We start from the raw sequence: 18545 nt of genomic DNA, 5'->3' as shown, positions 1-18545 counted from the left end.
CTCAGAGGAAACAAACCAGTCAAGAAATGTTTGAATCACTGAATATAGAGATGTCAATTAGATGATCATAAATGGTATGAACAAATGTGTACATGGAGTGGACTGATGAGACCACAAATGTTACTATTGCATGACTCTCAAAGTATGAATACTCATGGGCATCACGTGACATTTCAGTACATGTAGTATTACATACAAGTATTTTTAGTATTTGGCGAAGTAGTGAACAGAGACCCAGAGAGAGAGGGAGAGAGAGATCCTATATTTGTTGGTTCATTCTCAATCTCCAAATAATCACAATAATCAGTACTAGAGATGGCCCAAGCAAGGAGCTTGGAGTCAGAATCTGGATCTACCACGTCAGAGGCAGGAGCCTAAGCAATTGAGCCACGACCCACTACCTCCCAAGATGCATTAACAGAAAGCTGGATTGGAAATGGAGTAGCTGAAGAATCAAAAAGAGGCTTGTTTTTGAGATGCAGGTGTCCCAGGCTTCAGGTTAACCCTCTATGTCAATGGGTCACTATGCCCACCCGGGTACTGTTTTAAACCAAATTAGAGGAAAGGTCAACCCTGAATAATCTGAGCAGACAAAGCCAGTTCTCATGAATCATTTAAAAACTTGCTAGCTTTGCAAACCAAGCTTGTGTTACTTCTTGTAAATTAAGGAAAAACAGAACTTAAGCTCAATTGATCTGATATACTGAACTAATTTAAAATTATGTAGCAAAGGACTTTGCAGTAGGATAAATAAAATAAAGCAACTTTACAACTGTAACCATTGAAATCTTTGTCTTTTCTGTTTTACATCCTGGTTGTCCTGCGAAAGCCTCCCAATTGGGTTCATGTTGCAACCTGCCAGAATCAAGAATTGTTGTTAATTCAAATAAACTCCTAATACTATATCTTGTTTCAGGTCATCTTCTTAATTATGGTGATTTTCCATTACTCTTTGGATAAAATGCTCTACTAATTATCTTATACAGAACAACTGTAGAGGAACCATAGTTTGCAGCTCCTGACTGGTGTGGGAAAAGGCTGCAATTTCAAGGGGGCCTTGAGAGTGCGTAGTCCAGTGTAGCGTGAGTTTTCTTCTGGCCACACTATTCAGGTCAGTGGGGAAGCAAACCAAGAATAGTTCAAGCTTAGGCAGGCAAGTTATTTTCCAATGCTTATGTCTGTTTAGAAGGAATTGATGAAGGGAACTTGACACAAATTGTAAAGGTTGAGGTCATTTACTTGGCCATGTGCATGTTAACATGTAGGAAGAAAAAAAAAACTATTGATAATACATGAATGGATGACATGTGGAGTTGCTGTGATCTGAAACAGATATATAAGGCTAGTTATTTGGCTCCTTATATTCCTTGTGTCCCCTTTGATAGATGCAATCTGGAGCACTTTGAACTTCATAGGGAATTAAACATCATTATTGGTCCAAATTCATGGATTTTCTATTGTCATAGTATAATTTTTTTGCTGAGAAGTTAGGCTTAAGAAATGCATGCAGAGTCAGCATTGTAGTATAGTGGCTTTATTTATTTTTGTAAGATTTGCTTATTTTTTCATTAGAAGGCAGATTTACAGAGAGGAGATAGAGAGGGAAAGATCTTCCATCTACTGGTTCACTACCCAGTTGGTAACAACAGCCAAGCTTCTGGGTTTCCAACAATATACGTGGGATCCCAAGGCTTTGGATCATTCTCCACTGCCTTTGCAAGGCACGACCAGGGAGCTGGATGGGAAATGGAGCAGCCAGGCTATAAACCGGTGCCTGATGCAAGGATCTAGCCACTAGGCTATTGAGCAGGGCCATTTGTGTTATTTTTAGCAAATTGTCTGTAAAACCCTGTGATTCTGTTCTTGGCACTTTCAGGAAATGTGAAACACAGATAAAATATTTGTCAATCCATGGGAAATGGGCTTTTGATTAAGTATGTATTTAGATTTACAAATGTGCATTAGTAGTATTGTGCCATAACTTTCCATGTTGCTTTAGCACAGCTCTGTTACTGGATTTTGCCTTCAGTTTGTGGCTTCTGACTTCTGAGTTGTATTAAGCCTCACCGTATTGCACTGATGGAGTACATTAGAAATGGACACCAATTCATTTCACATCCGGTGTGCTGATGCATCTCATTTATAATTAGTGATAAATTTTGTGTTCTAATTCTTGTTCACGCTGACATAATCCAATAACTGTTGTATTAATTTGCTCAATGTTATTTGTCACTCACCCGTGACAATGTAACCTCTTGAGAAGAGTATTCAGTCTTATTTTGCCCAACTTTGTTTCCATAGAAATAACCTCACATCATTGAAGGAACAGAGAAGAGCCAAAAAATACTTGCAGAAAGAATAAACACAATTTCTGTTAACAGTTCCAAGTGATATTTTATGTTATTCCTTAAACTTTATTTAATTATCTCAACTAAAGGCATGATCTTAGAATTGGCATTGTGGTGTAGCGAAAAAAGCTACAGTCTACAATGCCAGCTTCCCGAAAGGGCATCAGTTCAAGTGTGTCTGCCCTGCTTTGGTCGAGCAGTACACTAATTACCCGAGAAAGCACCTGGATGGTCCTTGGACGCTAAGCCCACCCAGGTGTGAGATCAAATGGAGTCCCAGACCCCTGACTTCAGCCCGGCTAAGAAGGATGCTGAGGATATTTACCTAGTGAAACACCAAATGGAAGATATGTGTGTCTGCCTTTCTCTGTGTAACTCTAACTTTCCAATCAATCAATAAATTTTAAATAAACAGCTAAAAGGATGACCTTATTGTGGCAGATATATTACAAGTTTTCTGATTAACTGTGGTCCCTAGATTAGTTTATTTTCAAATAGAAAGCACAGTATGTTTCAGTTTCAACCTCTGATGAACAAAAAAAATTACAAAATTTAATACTATCATGTATTTTTTCAAGAATTTTGCTAGGGAGATTTTTTTTAAACATAAGTTTTCCTAACTAACCTAGGAGTTTGTTGAAAAGAAGTAATTAAGTTTTCAATAGATAGTTGAGGATCGATGAAACCTAGTGAGAAGTGCCGTTAAAATGTACATAGACATATGTTAACAAATAAAGAAATTTACAACCAATCAATAGTATGTATAAGACAGAGTGTAAGAAATCTTTGAAATTTACAGTGTTCCCAAGATGATCTCACTTGCTATCTATCCTGGAGACTGTGCATTATCTTGAAGAGATGCTGATATAGCGTGGGCTGCTGATAGCAGCAGGAAGGATCTGAGGTCACAGGTGTTTAGAATTAATCTGTAGTGCGGGAGAGAGACCCTTCGGATGCTAGTCCAACATACTGACGTTTATATGAATACAAATTCTAACGTTATGCTTTATACAAACCTTTAATTTTTTTTTTCAGGGACTGTGAGGCTGTGAGCCAATCCCTGAGTGAGAACAGTATGGTATAGGAAATGGGGATTTCAAGGGTTGTTTTGATCACTTCTTATTTGTGGAATAATTCAGTGTGGGGAGCTAATATTACCTTTAGGGCAAGGTTATTATTTCAGCAGCTTTTGTTAAGATAGTCTTCAGTAACAATACACTCTGCTCTGCGTAGCATGATGATATTTGTTGTACAGCATATGAATTGATGATGGCTATATTGTGCCTCAGTTCCAATAGTTATTTTATTTTTTCTGAAATATAGTTTTGAAGCATTATCTTCCACAAATTGTAACTGAGTTTTAAATTATTCCTTACAGAATATTATTATAAACTGTCGGCCTCAATTGTAAATTCTATCAGAATAGGAAAAAAGTGCTGTCTACAAAGAAAATGTGTGGATGTTGTATCCTGTATTTAATTAGAACAGTTGATTCAAATGCAAGAAGGGATCTGTTACAGTTCTAGATGGCTGATAGCAGAGCAGGTTTGACATTAAAAGTGTTTGTTTATATTTTTGTTACACTTTCAATAAGTTTATCTGTTATCTTTAGGATAATTGTTAGTGTTTTATTTGATCATAAAAGCAGCAAGTGGTGATTTATTTCAATGTATAATCTGAACTGACTAATGTGAGCTTTTGTAGTGCTTCCCATTGAAACACACTGTACTTACCAAACTGTGTATATATGCCTTATTTTATTTTAAGATTTAGATTGAGTCCTTTTAAATTTACAAAGCAAAAATTATGAGGCTGCAGTACAGACCTCAGGTGACCTCTCATTAAATTCAGCTATTAACATGTCATATTGATGTATTTTCCACAAATGATGAACCACATGTAGCTTATCTTAATTTGTTTCATATAAACTTCTTTTACCCTCCTACTACTCCAACCTCAAGTAATCAACAGTACGTGTTTAGATTTCTTTTCTCTAAATTTTAGCTCTTAACTATGAAACAATTAGTGTTATGTCTCTTTGTATCCAGCTTATTTTATTCAACATTGCGTTCTCTCGTTCCATACATGGCAGGATTTTATTCTTTTTTATACATTAGTAGTATTAATTTGTATATGTGTTCTACATCTTTATCCATTCATTTAATAATGGGCACCTTGATGGGTTTCATATCTTGGATAGTGTGAACAGAACTGCTATCAACACGGTGGGATCATTGATAAAGTGGGTTCATGTAGTTTGGATATGTGCCCAGTGGTAGGATTGCCAGGTCATGTGACCATTCTCTTTCTAGTTTTAAATAAATCTGCAAGCTGTTTTGCCTAATCCCTTTAATTTCCATTCCAAACAAGGATGTTATCCTGATGGCTATGGAAATGAATCCCTTCTTCATATGTTTTGGTCATTTGTATTTCCTCCTCTGAGAACTCTATTCAGTTTTTTTTTTTTTTTTGCTCATTTCCTAATTGGATTTTGTTGTTATTTTTGTTGGGTTTGAGTTTCAGATACATTCTGCACAGTAATCCTTCGTCAGAGTAGAGCATCCTTTTCAATATTGTAGACTGCCTTAAAAGTATTAGACTTCATTTTTAAATGTTTTGGAGAATTCAGTAGTGAAACCTCTAGGCTCTGGAATTGTCTTCGGTGGGAAACTTGCTTCTCCAGTGTTGTTTATTATGGATATATTCAGAGTGTCTACATAGTTCTGATATAATGTTGGTAAGTTATATGTGTCAGGTATCCCTCTGTTTGAGATTTTTCAGTTTCTTCATACATAGCTATTCACTGTAGCTCCTGATGATCCTTTGTTTTTTGTTTTGTAATTTCTTTTACGTCTAATTTATTTTACTTTTCTCTCTTTTTTTGTTGAGTCTTGCTAATGGTTTGCATATTCAGTTTATCTTTATGATAAATATCCCTTTGTTTTGTTAACCTATTGCTTTTTTGGCTTGAAATGTATTTATGTTATCATCATCATCATTATTTCTAGCATCCTGCTAACTTAGGCTTTTATTTCTTTTTCTGAATCATTGAGATACATTACAGGTTTTGATATGTTGCTTTTTTATTATTTCTGCCTTTAAAAATGTTTTAATTTCTTCAAGGACTAATCAGCCAGGAGTATGTTAGTTCATTTTCATATAGTACCAAGTTATCATTTTTTGGTTTTGATCTCTAGTTATATTCCTATGTGGCCTGTGAGTATAAGTGGTATCATTTTAGTGCGTTTGAATTTATCAAGACTTGCTGTGTGGTACAATGTATGATCTAGCATAAATATGTTCTTTTGGACCATATGGTCTTTATCTGTCACGTACACTTGCTCCATAATACAGTTCCTCTCTTAACTACTTCTGTTTATTTTTCTGTCCGGATGATCTGTTGGAGACAGTGGAATACTGATGTCCCCCTCAATTATTGCATTGTCTTTCATAGATCTCTTTAGTTCTAATCAAATTTTCTTCACTGAATTGCACATTGTCTTGGGCACATATATAATTATGGATTTTATACCCTATTGCTGATCCAGTTTCTTTCCTTCCTGACTCTTTTTTATAGTTAATAATTTATCATCTGTTTTTACCTGATGAGTATAGATATTGTCACTAGTATTTGGTTTTTGTTTGTATGGAAAAGCATCAGTTTCACTCTGTGTAGCTCTACCTGTGAAAATTTACTATTTTAATCATCTTTTTTGTGTGCAGTTTTATGACATGAAGTGCAAATGGTCTTTAAAACATTCATGAAAAATATAGAGCGTAAAAACTATTCATAACCATGGTCAGCACTGTAATAGGTGAAGATGATTTAACATGTTCAAAATTTTTTAGCTTTTCTTTATCATAAGATTTTTAAAATATATCTTCCTGTTTAAAAACAAGGAGTTGTGAAAACATATCTTACTAAAATATAAATTACCAAAGAAGTCTTAAAACTGAGCAGAATTTTTCCAAAATCATAAATTATGATATCTATAAAAGTAGACTTTCTACATAAAAGTTATCATTTAAATGAAAAACATTTTGGATGTTTTAGATTACAATTTAAATCTTAAGTAATTTTTATATATATGCAAGTCCCCTGAAATATAGCGTATTTTATATTCTATATAATTGCTTTGTGCGTCTACTTTATTCATTGGTTAAATGCAAGGCCGTGAAAAGAGGATACTAGGAAGACAGAAAACATTGCATTTATATTCATGTCTTTTATGTGATTACCAATCCATTCATATTCTTCCTCCACTGGTATCTTTTCCTTAGTTCAGAATTGTTGGGGTTTGCAGTTGTTTATTTTATACTTAGCTGTTGAGTAAATTTTATTGAGGATTCATCACATCAGATTGAAGGTTGTATTCTAGATAAATTATCTAAGAAAGGTATAAGTTTGAAAAGCAGAATAAGTAGATAAGGCAGGCATCCACTGTAAAGCAGATACATGACTTCTTTGAAATAAGCTTTTGGGCCTGACACAATAGCGTAGTGGCTAAAGTCCTCCTCTTGCATGTGCCAGGGTCCCATATGGTCGCAGGTTCTAATCCCAGTGGCTCCACTTCCCATCCAGCTCCCTGTCTGTGCCCTGGGAAAGCAGTCGAGAACAGCCCAAAACCTTGGGACCCTGCACCTGCATGGGAGACCTAAAAGAAGTTGCTGGCTCCTGGCTTCAGATCGGTGCAGTACCAACCACTGTGGTCGCTTGGGGAGTGAATCATCGGACAGAAGATCTTCCTCTTTGTCCTCCTCTTTGTATATATCTGACTTTGAGATAAAAATAAATATTTAAAAATATGTGCAAGTCTGACAAACAACCATTACAATCAGTTCTGTGGATGAAGCAAATGCAGAGCTCCTATAGGTATTGATAAAGGAACTGCTAACTCATCGTGAGGAATGATATCGAGAAAGCCTTCAGAACGGGAAAGAGCTCTGACTAGAGTAGCTGTGTTAATGCAGACAGGAACAGAATTCGGTAGATTATAATTTGCATGTAGACTGAATAAATGGAAGGGGCATTTAGATGTTTAACAAATGTAGCTACTGCTCTCATTCGTTTATTTTCTCTTCGTAGATGAAACAGTCCTATTATCCCTAGTTCTTTTATTTCTTCATTATAGGGTTTGGTTTCCAAATACCCTCGTTGACTTCCTCTTTGACATTTTAACTTAAAAAATATTGTTTTTAGATGCACGGAGTAATTCACATACCCAGAGTGACATAAGATTGACTCTTTGCAAAGAGCAGTACTGAAGCCATCAGTGGTTGACGTTATTCAGCTTCTGCACTAAGCTCATGAGGCGAGGAAGCCCAATCGTTCCACCATATTGTGTTTCCTTAGTACGTAGATTTTGGTTTTACAATTTACTATTGTTTTAAATAGGACGTTGAGAACATAAACTGTGATTGATTGGAAGAAAACATCTTAGGATCTGATTTACCAGCTTGTAAACTGTGTACAGCTCTGCTCATGAATCTCCCGATGTCACTTGTAGAGGCACAGTTAAGCAGCTGTTTAACAGCAGGCATCCATTGATTTACCGGTTTCTCACCTGGCACACGTCTACCATCTGGAGATCAGAGAACTGCGGGATCTTATTCGAGGTTTCTGTGTTTCTGTCACGGTAGAGAATAAAGAATTTTAAATAAATAGTTGATGGTACGATTGGGAAGTAGAGTGAGAAAATGCATGCTACAGTGAAAAGAAACTTTGAAATAAGGGAAGAACTTCTTGGAATGTGTGCCAGTATTCGTCCATGGTCATTCAGTTGTATCCTAGAACATATTGTCATGTGAAAAAAGGTAGACAACTGAATCAAAAGTTTCACAACAAAACCAGAGTTTATTGCTTGCTGTTAGCTATTCAGGATCTCATCTGGGGATCCCTGCAATAGTAAGGATGGGTTAGGCCTTTGAATTGCTTTTCTACAAGTGTTGGAAGCAACAGCCCTGCTTATTAACAGATGGTGTTCATATTTTCTGTGTAAGAAAAATACAATCACTTAGCGTGATTCTCAGAGCCCTGTTTTCAGTATTGTATTTTGGGCAGTTAATTTAGCGTGAACAGTCAGTGTTCCCAGGTGATGAAAAGCAAAGTGTCATCTGCTTCTTGGATTCACACATCAAGGTTATCACTCTGCCATGTGAAGACAGAGACATGGCTACATTGCCGAATCTCCCAGGTCTGACTCACAGTTAAAATAAGGACATTAAAATCCAATTTACTGGCTTTCTATTTAATTAGAAATAGAAAGCGGCTGAAAGTCCCCTTAGCATTTCATCAATATTCTGTCAGTTCTCACCATTATTGTACCTATTTCATGTCAACATGTGTGTGCCTTCCCTCATCTAAGCAAGTTCTTGGGTGGTTGAAGGACAGTGGGGGGTCATATGACTTCACTGGGAGCATCCAGTAAATTCCTGTAGTATGAGAGCTGTGCTCGGTGCCTTACTTTGCACTTTATAAGAGACAGAATTCTATACATGGATTCCTTGTCGGAAGATGAAGTTAGTACATCACTGAAAACACCAGTTGCAGGTTCTCTTACTCTAGAACTGAAGGTCCGCCCTGTCCTCCTTTAGGCACCTTCTGTGTCATTGCGGCTACTGGGAATCATCTGCCTGTGGATTTACCAGGTTTCATTTTTATGGCTACAGTCTACCTGTCATTTGATTTTTTTAAATCTTAAATGTTTTATTTTAGGTTTGTTTTAGATGCAAAAAGAAACGAAAAATAAATAGAACACTCAAAGACAATATAGGAAGTTCTCATGTACCAAATACCAATTTCACCGATCACTAGTACTTTGCAATAATGTTGTCTATGTGTTGCAACTCATGAACTGATATTCACATAGTTTTACTGACTGAAACCAATGCGTAATTCACATGGACTTAGTTTTTAACCTACTGTCTTATTATCTGTCCCTATCCTGCAAACAGCATTGCAATGCTGTTTTACGCCTTTTTAGGCTTCCCTTGGTTTTGAGAGTTGTAAATGATTTCTGTTTTTGAACATCATGGATGCTCAAAACTCTTGAGTACAATTATTCTTGTAAAATAATTGGTTCAATATTTGCTTTTAATCTTTAATTAGAATCTGCTTATTTTTAACATGAATTTTGTGATTTTTAAGGAAGTGTACTTAGTCATATGTAGTCATCCAGATCCTGTCAGGCAAGAGTCAATCAACATGGCTTACCACGGTGCCTATTTAACTGATTGTTGGCGAGGTTTCTTGACTATAAAGTTATCTTTTCCCTCCTTCCCATGTGCAGCCCACACTTAAAGATTAGGTAGTTCTTTTGCAAGGGAGACCAAACTTCATCCTCCATTTATTTTTTAATCAATAATTCATTTATATTGATATGGATTTATGGACATTTATTGTGTAAACTTGGTTATAATCCAATACTGTGTTGTTTATGTTGTAGATTAAATTGGTTTAAAATTGGCTTTTGGCAAAAGGCCACAGCTGCCTTTATGACCCTTAGACGTATCTCATCACAGTGCATTACTCATTTTGCTTTTTAGTGTTTCGCTAAATTTGACATCACAGGACTCTGGTTGGTCTTCTACAGTTCTTCCTCTTGTCCTGAAATCTTGTCTAAGAATTGTGCTCTTCCGATTGTAAGATTGGAATTAGAAAGATGTGAATGCTGTGTCTTTTTCCTATTCCTTCCTGATATCAAGTAAAATTTTATCTGAAGTTTTAAGTACAACAGTGAATAAAAGAACACAAAAATTAATTTAGGTCTAAACAGAACTGATACACTAATATAAAAAGTGCAGTAAATAATGCAAACCAATACTTTTCAAAAACTTCTGAACAGTAAATGTTACTACTATCATGTGAGTAATAGAAATATATAGAAATGGACATATAGAAAAGTGTTATTTTCAATATAATCATATGTAAATTTGGTGTCTCAGGTCTTCTGAGACAATGCAGAAATTTAAAAATACTATTGAATATTTTAATGTTCTTCAGTCTTTTAGATATTTATCTTATGTACTTAATAATGTGAAAAACACTTTATACAGTCATTTCTGTGCCTAATTTTTCAGGTTATTAATTATTATGCTAGCTTTTAGAATAATTGTATTGATTTGCTTATTTGAAAGACATATAAACACACACAGAGAGATTTGCCACTAGAAAGGCTGGGGCTGAGCCAGTAAACCTGACCTAGGTGCTTCCCTTGTACGTGGGTGGCAGAGACTGGCTATGTGAAGTTTCCTTTGCGGCCAACTGTGGTACCCATTCTAAGGAAGCTGAACCATGAACACACTGGGATTTGAATCCAAGCAAGAAACATCCTGACTGCTGAGCCACATTTCTTCCCTATGTAAGATTGAGGTGTTAGGATTTAGAGTAGATAATCCTTGGGATCCTTATCATGTGATGTTCCTTTCTTTGCATCTGCTGCTCAAAGACTTTTTTCAGCTATAGACTGAGGAAAAATGCCTGAAACTTTAATGGTCACAAAAATCAACTGCTATTTTTATTGTAAACAAAAATTCTGATTTGGTGTGTGTATGTATGTTACATGTCTTCTTAGAAAGTCACAAACGTAATGGTCAAAAGCTGTACACATCTATTATTGTATAGTCTCCAAGAGTTAGTGTCATGGGGACAAAGTCTCGTAAACCTCTGCCCAAGCATTCCACTGAAGACCTGGTCACTAGTTTTGGATTCAGGGCTTTAACTTACCAAGAACCTCTAATCACCACCTAATGCATGATTTCCTTCAGAGAGCGATTTCTTTCCTAAAAGCCCATAATGTATTTTTTCTCCTTCTTCTGTTTTTTAGACACCCTTCTAATGGGCTCACCTGATTAGGCAAATTTGCCCAATTAGTCTCCCCTTGGATCGAATCAGTCAATTAGGATTCCTCATTATATCCCCAAAGGCATTTTACCTTTGCAGTAGACATGCAAACAAAGCACTTGAATCATTGTCTTTGTCCACTCAGAATCCTGGGCAAGGCTTACACAGTGTTTTAGCTCCAACAGAAGGAATGTCTGAATCTGTCTCAGAGTTTTTCCAAATCATGGTATCCAGGTAGGATGTGAGGCTCTGAGCTGGTGGACTCACTGGTAATGCCATTATGAGAATGACCAGTCCCCAGACAACACAGTGTGGAAAAACTGCAGCCACGGAGAACACATTCCTGTGACTATTTTTCTTAACACCTCCTTCCTCAGTCAGGCTCGGAATGTGTTTCCAGGACTTTTGTTTGTTCACCGTGTTTTAACTCAGCATGATTCATGTTTTTGTCAGGGTGGCACAAAGACAAACTCACAAGTGTGTTTGGAAATGAAACAAACAAACAAAAAAGGGTACTGCATCAAAAGACAGTGGATTCCATTTATATATTTTGGTATAACTGAAGCTGAACACGTTTGGAGTTAGAGATAATTATGAAGACACAGTAGCTAGCTGAGCTTCTGGTAGACGTTGATATTTAAAGAAACTGATGTTTGAGGGATCATATGCATTAATATTTTAACAATGATTTAGCAATGGAAAGATGGTGCCTTTTCAAAAGAGTACTCTTTTCAGTTACTTTGTAAACCATTGGGTTGGGAAATACATACCATGATATTCAAAGTCATAATTTCTATCTGATAACTGGATTCACTACTTGTTATAAGAGTGACTTTTAAGTTACTGAAAAGTCTTAAATTTCCCACCTATAAAATGAGAGTGCTAGTATTCACATCCCAGAGCTATTGTAGGAACCAACAAGGAAATACACAGGAGGCACAGAAAAGAATATAACACCCGGACAACATACCCAGAAATGTTCGCAATTATGCTGTGTATATTAGGAAAATAATTCTCTGAAAATGTCAGTTGGTATTCTTAAAGCAAATGTAGAAGTACCATAGCTACAGATAAACGCAAGTATATTCAGGATATTTTCTGAATAGAGACATTAACTAAACTCAAGGACACATCATTGAAGCATAATATATTTTTCTCATAAAGGTTTGCATGGCTCTCATTTTAGTAAACAATTCAGCATTTGGTGCACAACTTGTTACGTGAGGTAGTGTGGAAACATAGAGGAATACATGCTTTGGCCATTGTCCTTGAGTCGTCACACTTTAGAGAGCTTAAGCAACTTTCCAAGGCACTGTGTATATTAAATGCCAAGTGAATCAGTAACCCAGTATGTGTTGTGCTAGGTGTTGATAGCTCAGTGAAAATCAAAGGCCCTGCTTGTTTCAGTTGAGGTCTCAAAGCTGTCAGTATCATAGGTTGGAAAATGCCATATGCTTTTGTTAACTTTCTAAGTTTTAACACTTGTGATAGACAAAAAGGCTCACGAGACTTCTAATGAAGAGAACCTTGACCTATTTTGACCTATTCAACATGAATGATTTGTTATAGAGTATGAATTATATGATACTTATTTGAGACCAAATCATGTGGATCAACTTGTCCTACTCACCATGTATACTCAGTGATAGGGAAAAAAAATATATATATGTATTTAGCAGCCAACGAGGCCTTAAAAGTTATTGGAAAAATCGTGAAAGCCTGGAAACTATGGGGAATGCTGAGGAAGCCCTGGAGTCGTCATTTCCCCATAAGTTAGGGCAAACAACTAGATAGTATATAGATACTATTTCATTTATGTAAAATATGGTATCAGTCCAATCTGGCGAATTGTTTGTAAGAATGATGCTGACTTTTGGGGTATGCATTGATTGTGAGGTTTTCTTGGGATAGAAATTTATCATTCTTGGCATTGAAATTCGTATATGGTATAATTATTTAGTGAAAATTGATTAAGCCACACACTTGTGTCTTAATTTCATAATAAGTTATAGTTCAATAAGCTTTAAAAAATTCTTTCAGGTATAAAGATTATTATTACAAAGTGAAAACAAATACAGTGGAAGAATAATAAAGACTTCTAAAGCATGAGTCCAACTTTGTAATCAGAAAAAATTTCAGTGAGAAAGGATAGAGAATCATCTATTGAAATTATTGATGAGTATTATAAGCTCACATTGTCAAAATGTTTCAACTTCAAAAAGAGGGGTATACACAAATTTTGAAAAGCATTAGGCATTGTTGTGAGTCTTAAAGAATGCCCACGGGAAGACCACACATCATTGGGAATTTTGGAAAAATGTTGTAAGTAGCAATGTATGTTTAAAATATTATGGCAACAGCAACATGAACAAAGAAAGGTGGCAATATAAATGTATTTACTAGAGTAAGAAAAATATGCATATGTTTTATATTTCTTCTTTATGCCAAATATGTTTCTCTTGAAATATGAAAATGTAGCACATGTGTGATAAAACACAACATAATATGTGAGATCAAATTACTGTTTTCAGCTGGCATCAAAATCATAGAAAAGGGATTGAAAAACTATGATCTTGAGGCCAAATCCAGCCAGCTGCCTGCTTTTGCAAATAAAGTTTTATTGGAGCACAGCTACTTTCTTGCATGCACAAATTGTCAATATCTGCTTTTACGCTACAGGCAAAGATCATTTGCGAGACAGGGATGATAGAGTTGAATATCTCGTTATAATACGTTTGCCAATTATTGGGAAATATCAGAAAAAGCTATTATTTGAACTTCCGAAACTTACTGGAGTGGTTTTGGATATGTTTTAGTAATCTCTGATGAATCAAAAAGAGGAAAAGGAGTTACATAAATACATAGCTTGTTGTTGGTTTTGCTTTCATTTTTGCAGATGGTTTCAATGAGGTAACATAATGGTGATTCTCATGTTGAACCTTAGTAAAATTATAAGGTAAAATTTTGGCAGCAGTTTTCTACCTATTAAGACCAGGTAACACATGCATGTAGTTGCTAGGGGTTACTAATATGCCTGATTTGATTGCCACACGAGGCTATGATATGGTGTATTAAAAGTTTCATGTTAGTGTTGAAAAAAGAATGCACATTTAAACTCCATTGGCAATCCCACTGGTCCTGATACTCCTGTTCTGGCCTTTGCTCTGCCTCCCTTCACACAGATTGAGCAAGAAGTTTCAACAATGTACTTTTGTGTCCTTTCAAGTAACATTGCTACCAAGTTGACTTGGGTTCAGCATATTTAACTTTCCTTAGGACACTTGGAAAAACATCTGTTACAATTTTGAGAAAGCAATGCAAGTGGGAGATTTACTACAGCACAGTATTATCTAAAATATGAAAAACACCTTAGCTAGAAGACATGGATTACTAGAATTCTGTAGAACACTTTTGATTATTTTCTATTTTGCATTCCTTGTTAAATTCATACCGGAGTGAAAGATGACTGGCAATAGATAGAAGACGTTTGAATACTGCATTATAGGATCTCAAATTCTTTAGTTTAGCTCACTCAATAGGTACACATTGAATGCTGAGTACCATGTCCTCATCTTCGTGCCTGGTCTACAGCAATGAATGGAATAAATATGGTGCCTGCTGTGCAAGAACTTAACAAGGGAGACAATTTCTGTATGTTTAATGAGATAACTAGTTAGTTCTCTTTCCATCAAGGGAAAGCACATCAATAGCAGGTGGTCTATGAACCAACAAGAGGGTCACTGTCAAGAAGCGCACGGTGTCGTCATTCTGACTTGGGTTCCATTCCTAATGTTGAGGATTGAATGCTTGTCATTTAAGCTGTTCAGTTCCCGGTGTTCTTAGAGCAGTCTGTAGGGACTTTCAGCTTTGGCCCTGGCTTGGTTCAGTCTTCACTAAGGTCTGATTTTAAAGTAGGCCACAGTCTGTCTGGTAGGTGACCTCATCATTCTGCATTAGATGAGCTCATTAACTCTCACGGCTGTTGTGGGGAACAAGATCAGAGTGGAGGTAGGTATGCCTCCCCTGGTAGGGTTCCTCCATGGGCAGGGGTAGATGCTTAGAATCCCAGCATCTAGACTTGGTTGCCATGAAGGCCATGGCAACAGAGGATCACAGGCCTGTGTTAATGAGGGGTCGTTCACTTAGCTCCAGACTGCACAGCAGCTAAAATAACTAATTAATGTGTGCCCTAATAATGGTTGTTATACCGAGGAAGTAATCTCAGATCCTCAGGTTTATGCGCTGTTTGATTTGTACTTACAGAATATAAACTGACTCAAGCAGTTGCTCTGGGACCTTGTGCCTGGTTCATGTGCTGAAAGTCTGGGTATCCTGGTCCCCAATATTCCTTTATCTTGTGTTATTCATTTTTATTTCTCCCTATTTGTAATTAATTCTTTCAGTGTCTGTTTCTCAGCCTTGTAATTTGCAGGATTGTTGCATGCTGGCATGTGACAGTAGTCAGTATTAACTGATTCACTGGAAAGTCTTTCAGGCGAAGGAAATGTAAATGCAGTGACCTAGAGGCAAACAAGTTAAACAATGCTTGTACTCATGTTGTGGTTCAGTGTGCCTAGATGGAGAAGATCATTAAAGGCTCTAATGGTGAATAGAAATCAGAATGTATATACAGGAACATTTGGTAAAAACGAATTATACTTACAGGATGAATGGACAGATAGATCACAAATAAGAAATTTGTCGTTGGCTATCAATTGTATAGAAATTAGTGTGTGTTGTAGCTGCTCAAAATAAGCTTATATATGTGTACCATTCTAAGGATATCCATGTTCATTGACATTTGAACATCATTGACATCCTGAACAGGTGCAGAGAACACAGTCTTCAACCATGATCCCTACTCGTCAGATTAAGCTTTAGATACAAAAGGAGCAAATTAATATTCTCCAAGCAAATTACCCTTTGGAGTTGTTCTAGGAGACAGGTATAGAAACTGAAGTCTTGGCCTGAAGAAAAGGAGGAGGAGGAAGAATGAACTGGAGAAATAATTGCATTTAAACTTATTCAAAGAACTTGATTTTGGAAGAGAAGTAAAGTATTTTGTGTTTTCAGGATGTAGAACTAGGATTGATGGCAAGCATCTTTTCATTCAAAATAACAAAAGCCTTTCCAGGAATAATAGCTTTTCCAGAAGATGAAGGAACCAGCTCCGCAGCAGATTTTCTGCCGCGGGTCTCACTTAGGGGAGACTGATGACCGATTCTTAAGGATGCTGTGCCATGTATTCCTTTATTGAGATGGGGATTGGATAGGATGACTGTCGGGTCTGTGAGAAGCTGTCATCATGAGCTTCTTGTTCTCTTTGTCTTCATTGTGCTGCGCTGCTGGCAAAGGAAGAGCCTGATGTGCTTTGGAAATGTCTTGGCCAGGTGCTGGTCTTTGCAACTCAGACCGAATATTGACTGCTGTGTTCTGGCTGATGACTTAGATTTTTGTTCAGATGGAAGTCTTGAATTTGATTTTGCTAAGGTTAATTCTTTGGGGACCCTTAAACACAAGCAGCATTTTCTAGGACACGAATCACATAAAAGATAGTAACTTTTCTTTTCCTAATCTAAACAGTACTCGCCATACTCTGTGATAAGGCAACCAACCCTGGAAAGCCATTTCTAGTGAAACGTACCATGCAGCCATGGTCCTGGATTTATATAACTTCCAGATAGCTTTGACAATACCTTATTTTATATTTTACATGCTTTGATCACAAATATTGCATTTTTTTCCAAAGTTTTCTCAGTACCTAGCTGCACTTTTTCTGTATTTGTGTGTAACACTAAACATTTAGTGTTCACAAAATGATCTTGGGCCAAGAAATATTTCTTCTGTTATTAAAGTAAACATACTCACAAGCACTCATGTTTTGTCTTACGTACGTTCTTAATCCTTTCTTCCTTTGCTTACGTTCAGTTTTTCACCTCACCTTTCACTGTTACATTCAGCATTTTGATGATTCTAACAGACTAAACCATTAAGTGCTGGAGTTACATTAGATATTAACACTTAATAGTCCTAATCATGACACTAGTATCCTGGACGAGGTGGAATGAACACTAAATGCATGCTCCATTAGATAAACATTCTGCTGAAATGGAATAGTTACTAGTGTTAGCAAAGATGCTTATAAAAATGACATTTTAAACAAGTTTTACGAGTCGAGAGACGAGTTGCCTGGTTACATGTTTAGTAGTGAATTTTCTGCATAATATTCATTTTCTCATTTAAGCCACAGTTGAAAAGGAGAGAGAAAGGCAGAGAGTAAGAGAGCTGTATCTTCCATTTGTTCCTTCCCCAATAACCACATGTGGCACAGATCAGGCCAGGCCAAAGCCAGGAACTCATGATCTAACTTAAGCTGCTCATGCGATTCACAGGGACCTAAACGATCAAGCCTGTGGCTGCTGCCTCTTGGATGTAGATTAGCAAGAAATTAAAATCAGCACCAGAGCCAGACCTTGACTCCCACCACACCTCTATAGAATTCAGACACACTGAGTGGTATCTTAATTGGTATGTCAAATGCTAGTTCTTATTTTATTCATTGTGTTATCAAATTTACAGGTGAAAATATGGCTGTGTTTCTGTTTTCTCAATTCAAATTAAATTAATTTGAGCTCAGCATGGTAACTTAGTGGCTAAAGTCCTCATCTTGCATGTACCAGGATCCCGTATGGGCGCCAGTTCTAATCCTGGCAGCCCCACTTCCCGTCCAACTTCCTGCTTATGGCCTGGGAGGCAGTCAAGGATGACCCAAAGCCTTGGGACCCTGCACCCATGTGGGAAATCCAGAAGAGGCTCCTGGCTCCTGGCTTTGAATTGGCAACTCTGGCTGTTGCGGCTGCTTGGATAGTGAATCAGCGGACAGAAGATCTTCCTCTCTGGGCAAAGAAAATGAGCAGACTTTTTTTTTTTTTCCAAAAGAACAGATTAAAATGGTTGATAGAACTGTGAAAAAAAATGCTCAGATTCCAAAGCTACTAGGGAAAATACAAGGAAATACTAGATTAATGTTCAACATAACTTCAGTGAGATTGGTCTGCACTTGGAAATCTAATAACACCTGCTGGCATGAATGCGGGAGATATGTACCTCATGTCACTGTTAGTGGGAATGTGACTAGTGCAGCTGCTATGGAGAGTGCCTGGACTACTGAAAATTAACCTACCAGCTAATCCAGCTTCCCACTTCTGGGAACAGATTCAAAGAAAATGAAATCTGCATATGAGGAAGTAATCTGCAATTTATATTTGTAGAAGCAGAATTCACAGTGGCAAACACATGGAAATAACCCAAATGTCCATTGAAAGAGGAATGGGTACAGAAATATACATCTATTC

This window comes from Ochotona curzoniae, unplaced genomic scaffold (genome assembly GCF_017591425.1).
Source record: "Ochotona curzoniae isolate NIBS_2020 unplaced genomic scaffold, NIBS_Ocur_1.0 scaffold_2476, whole genome shotgun sequence".
Classification (NCBI taxonomy): Eukaryota; Metazoa; Chordata; class Mammalia; order Lagomorpha; family Ochotonidae; genus Ochotona; species Ochotona curzoniae.
This window is presented reverse-complemented; position numbering follows the sequence as displayed.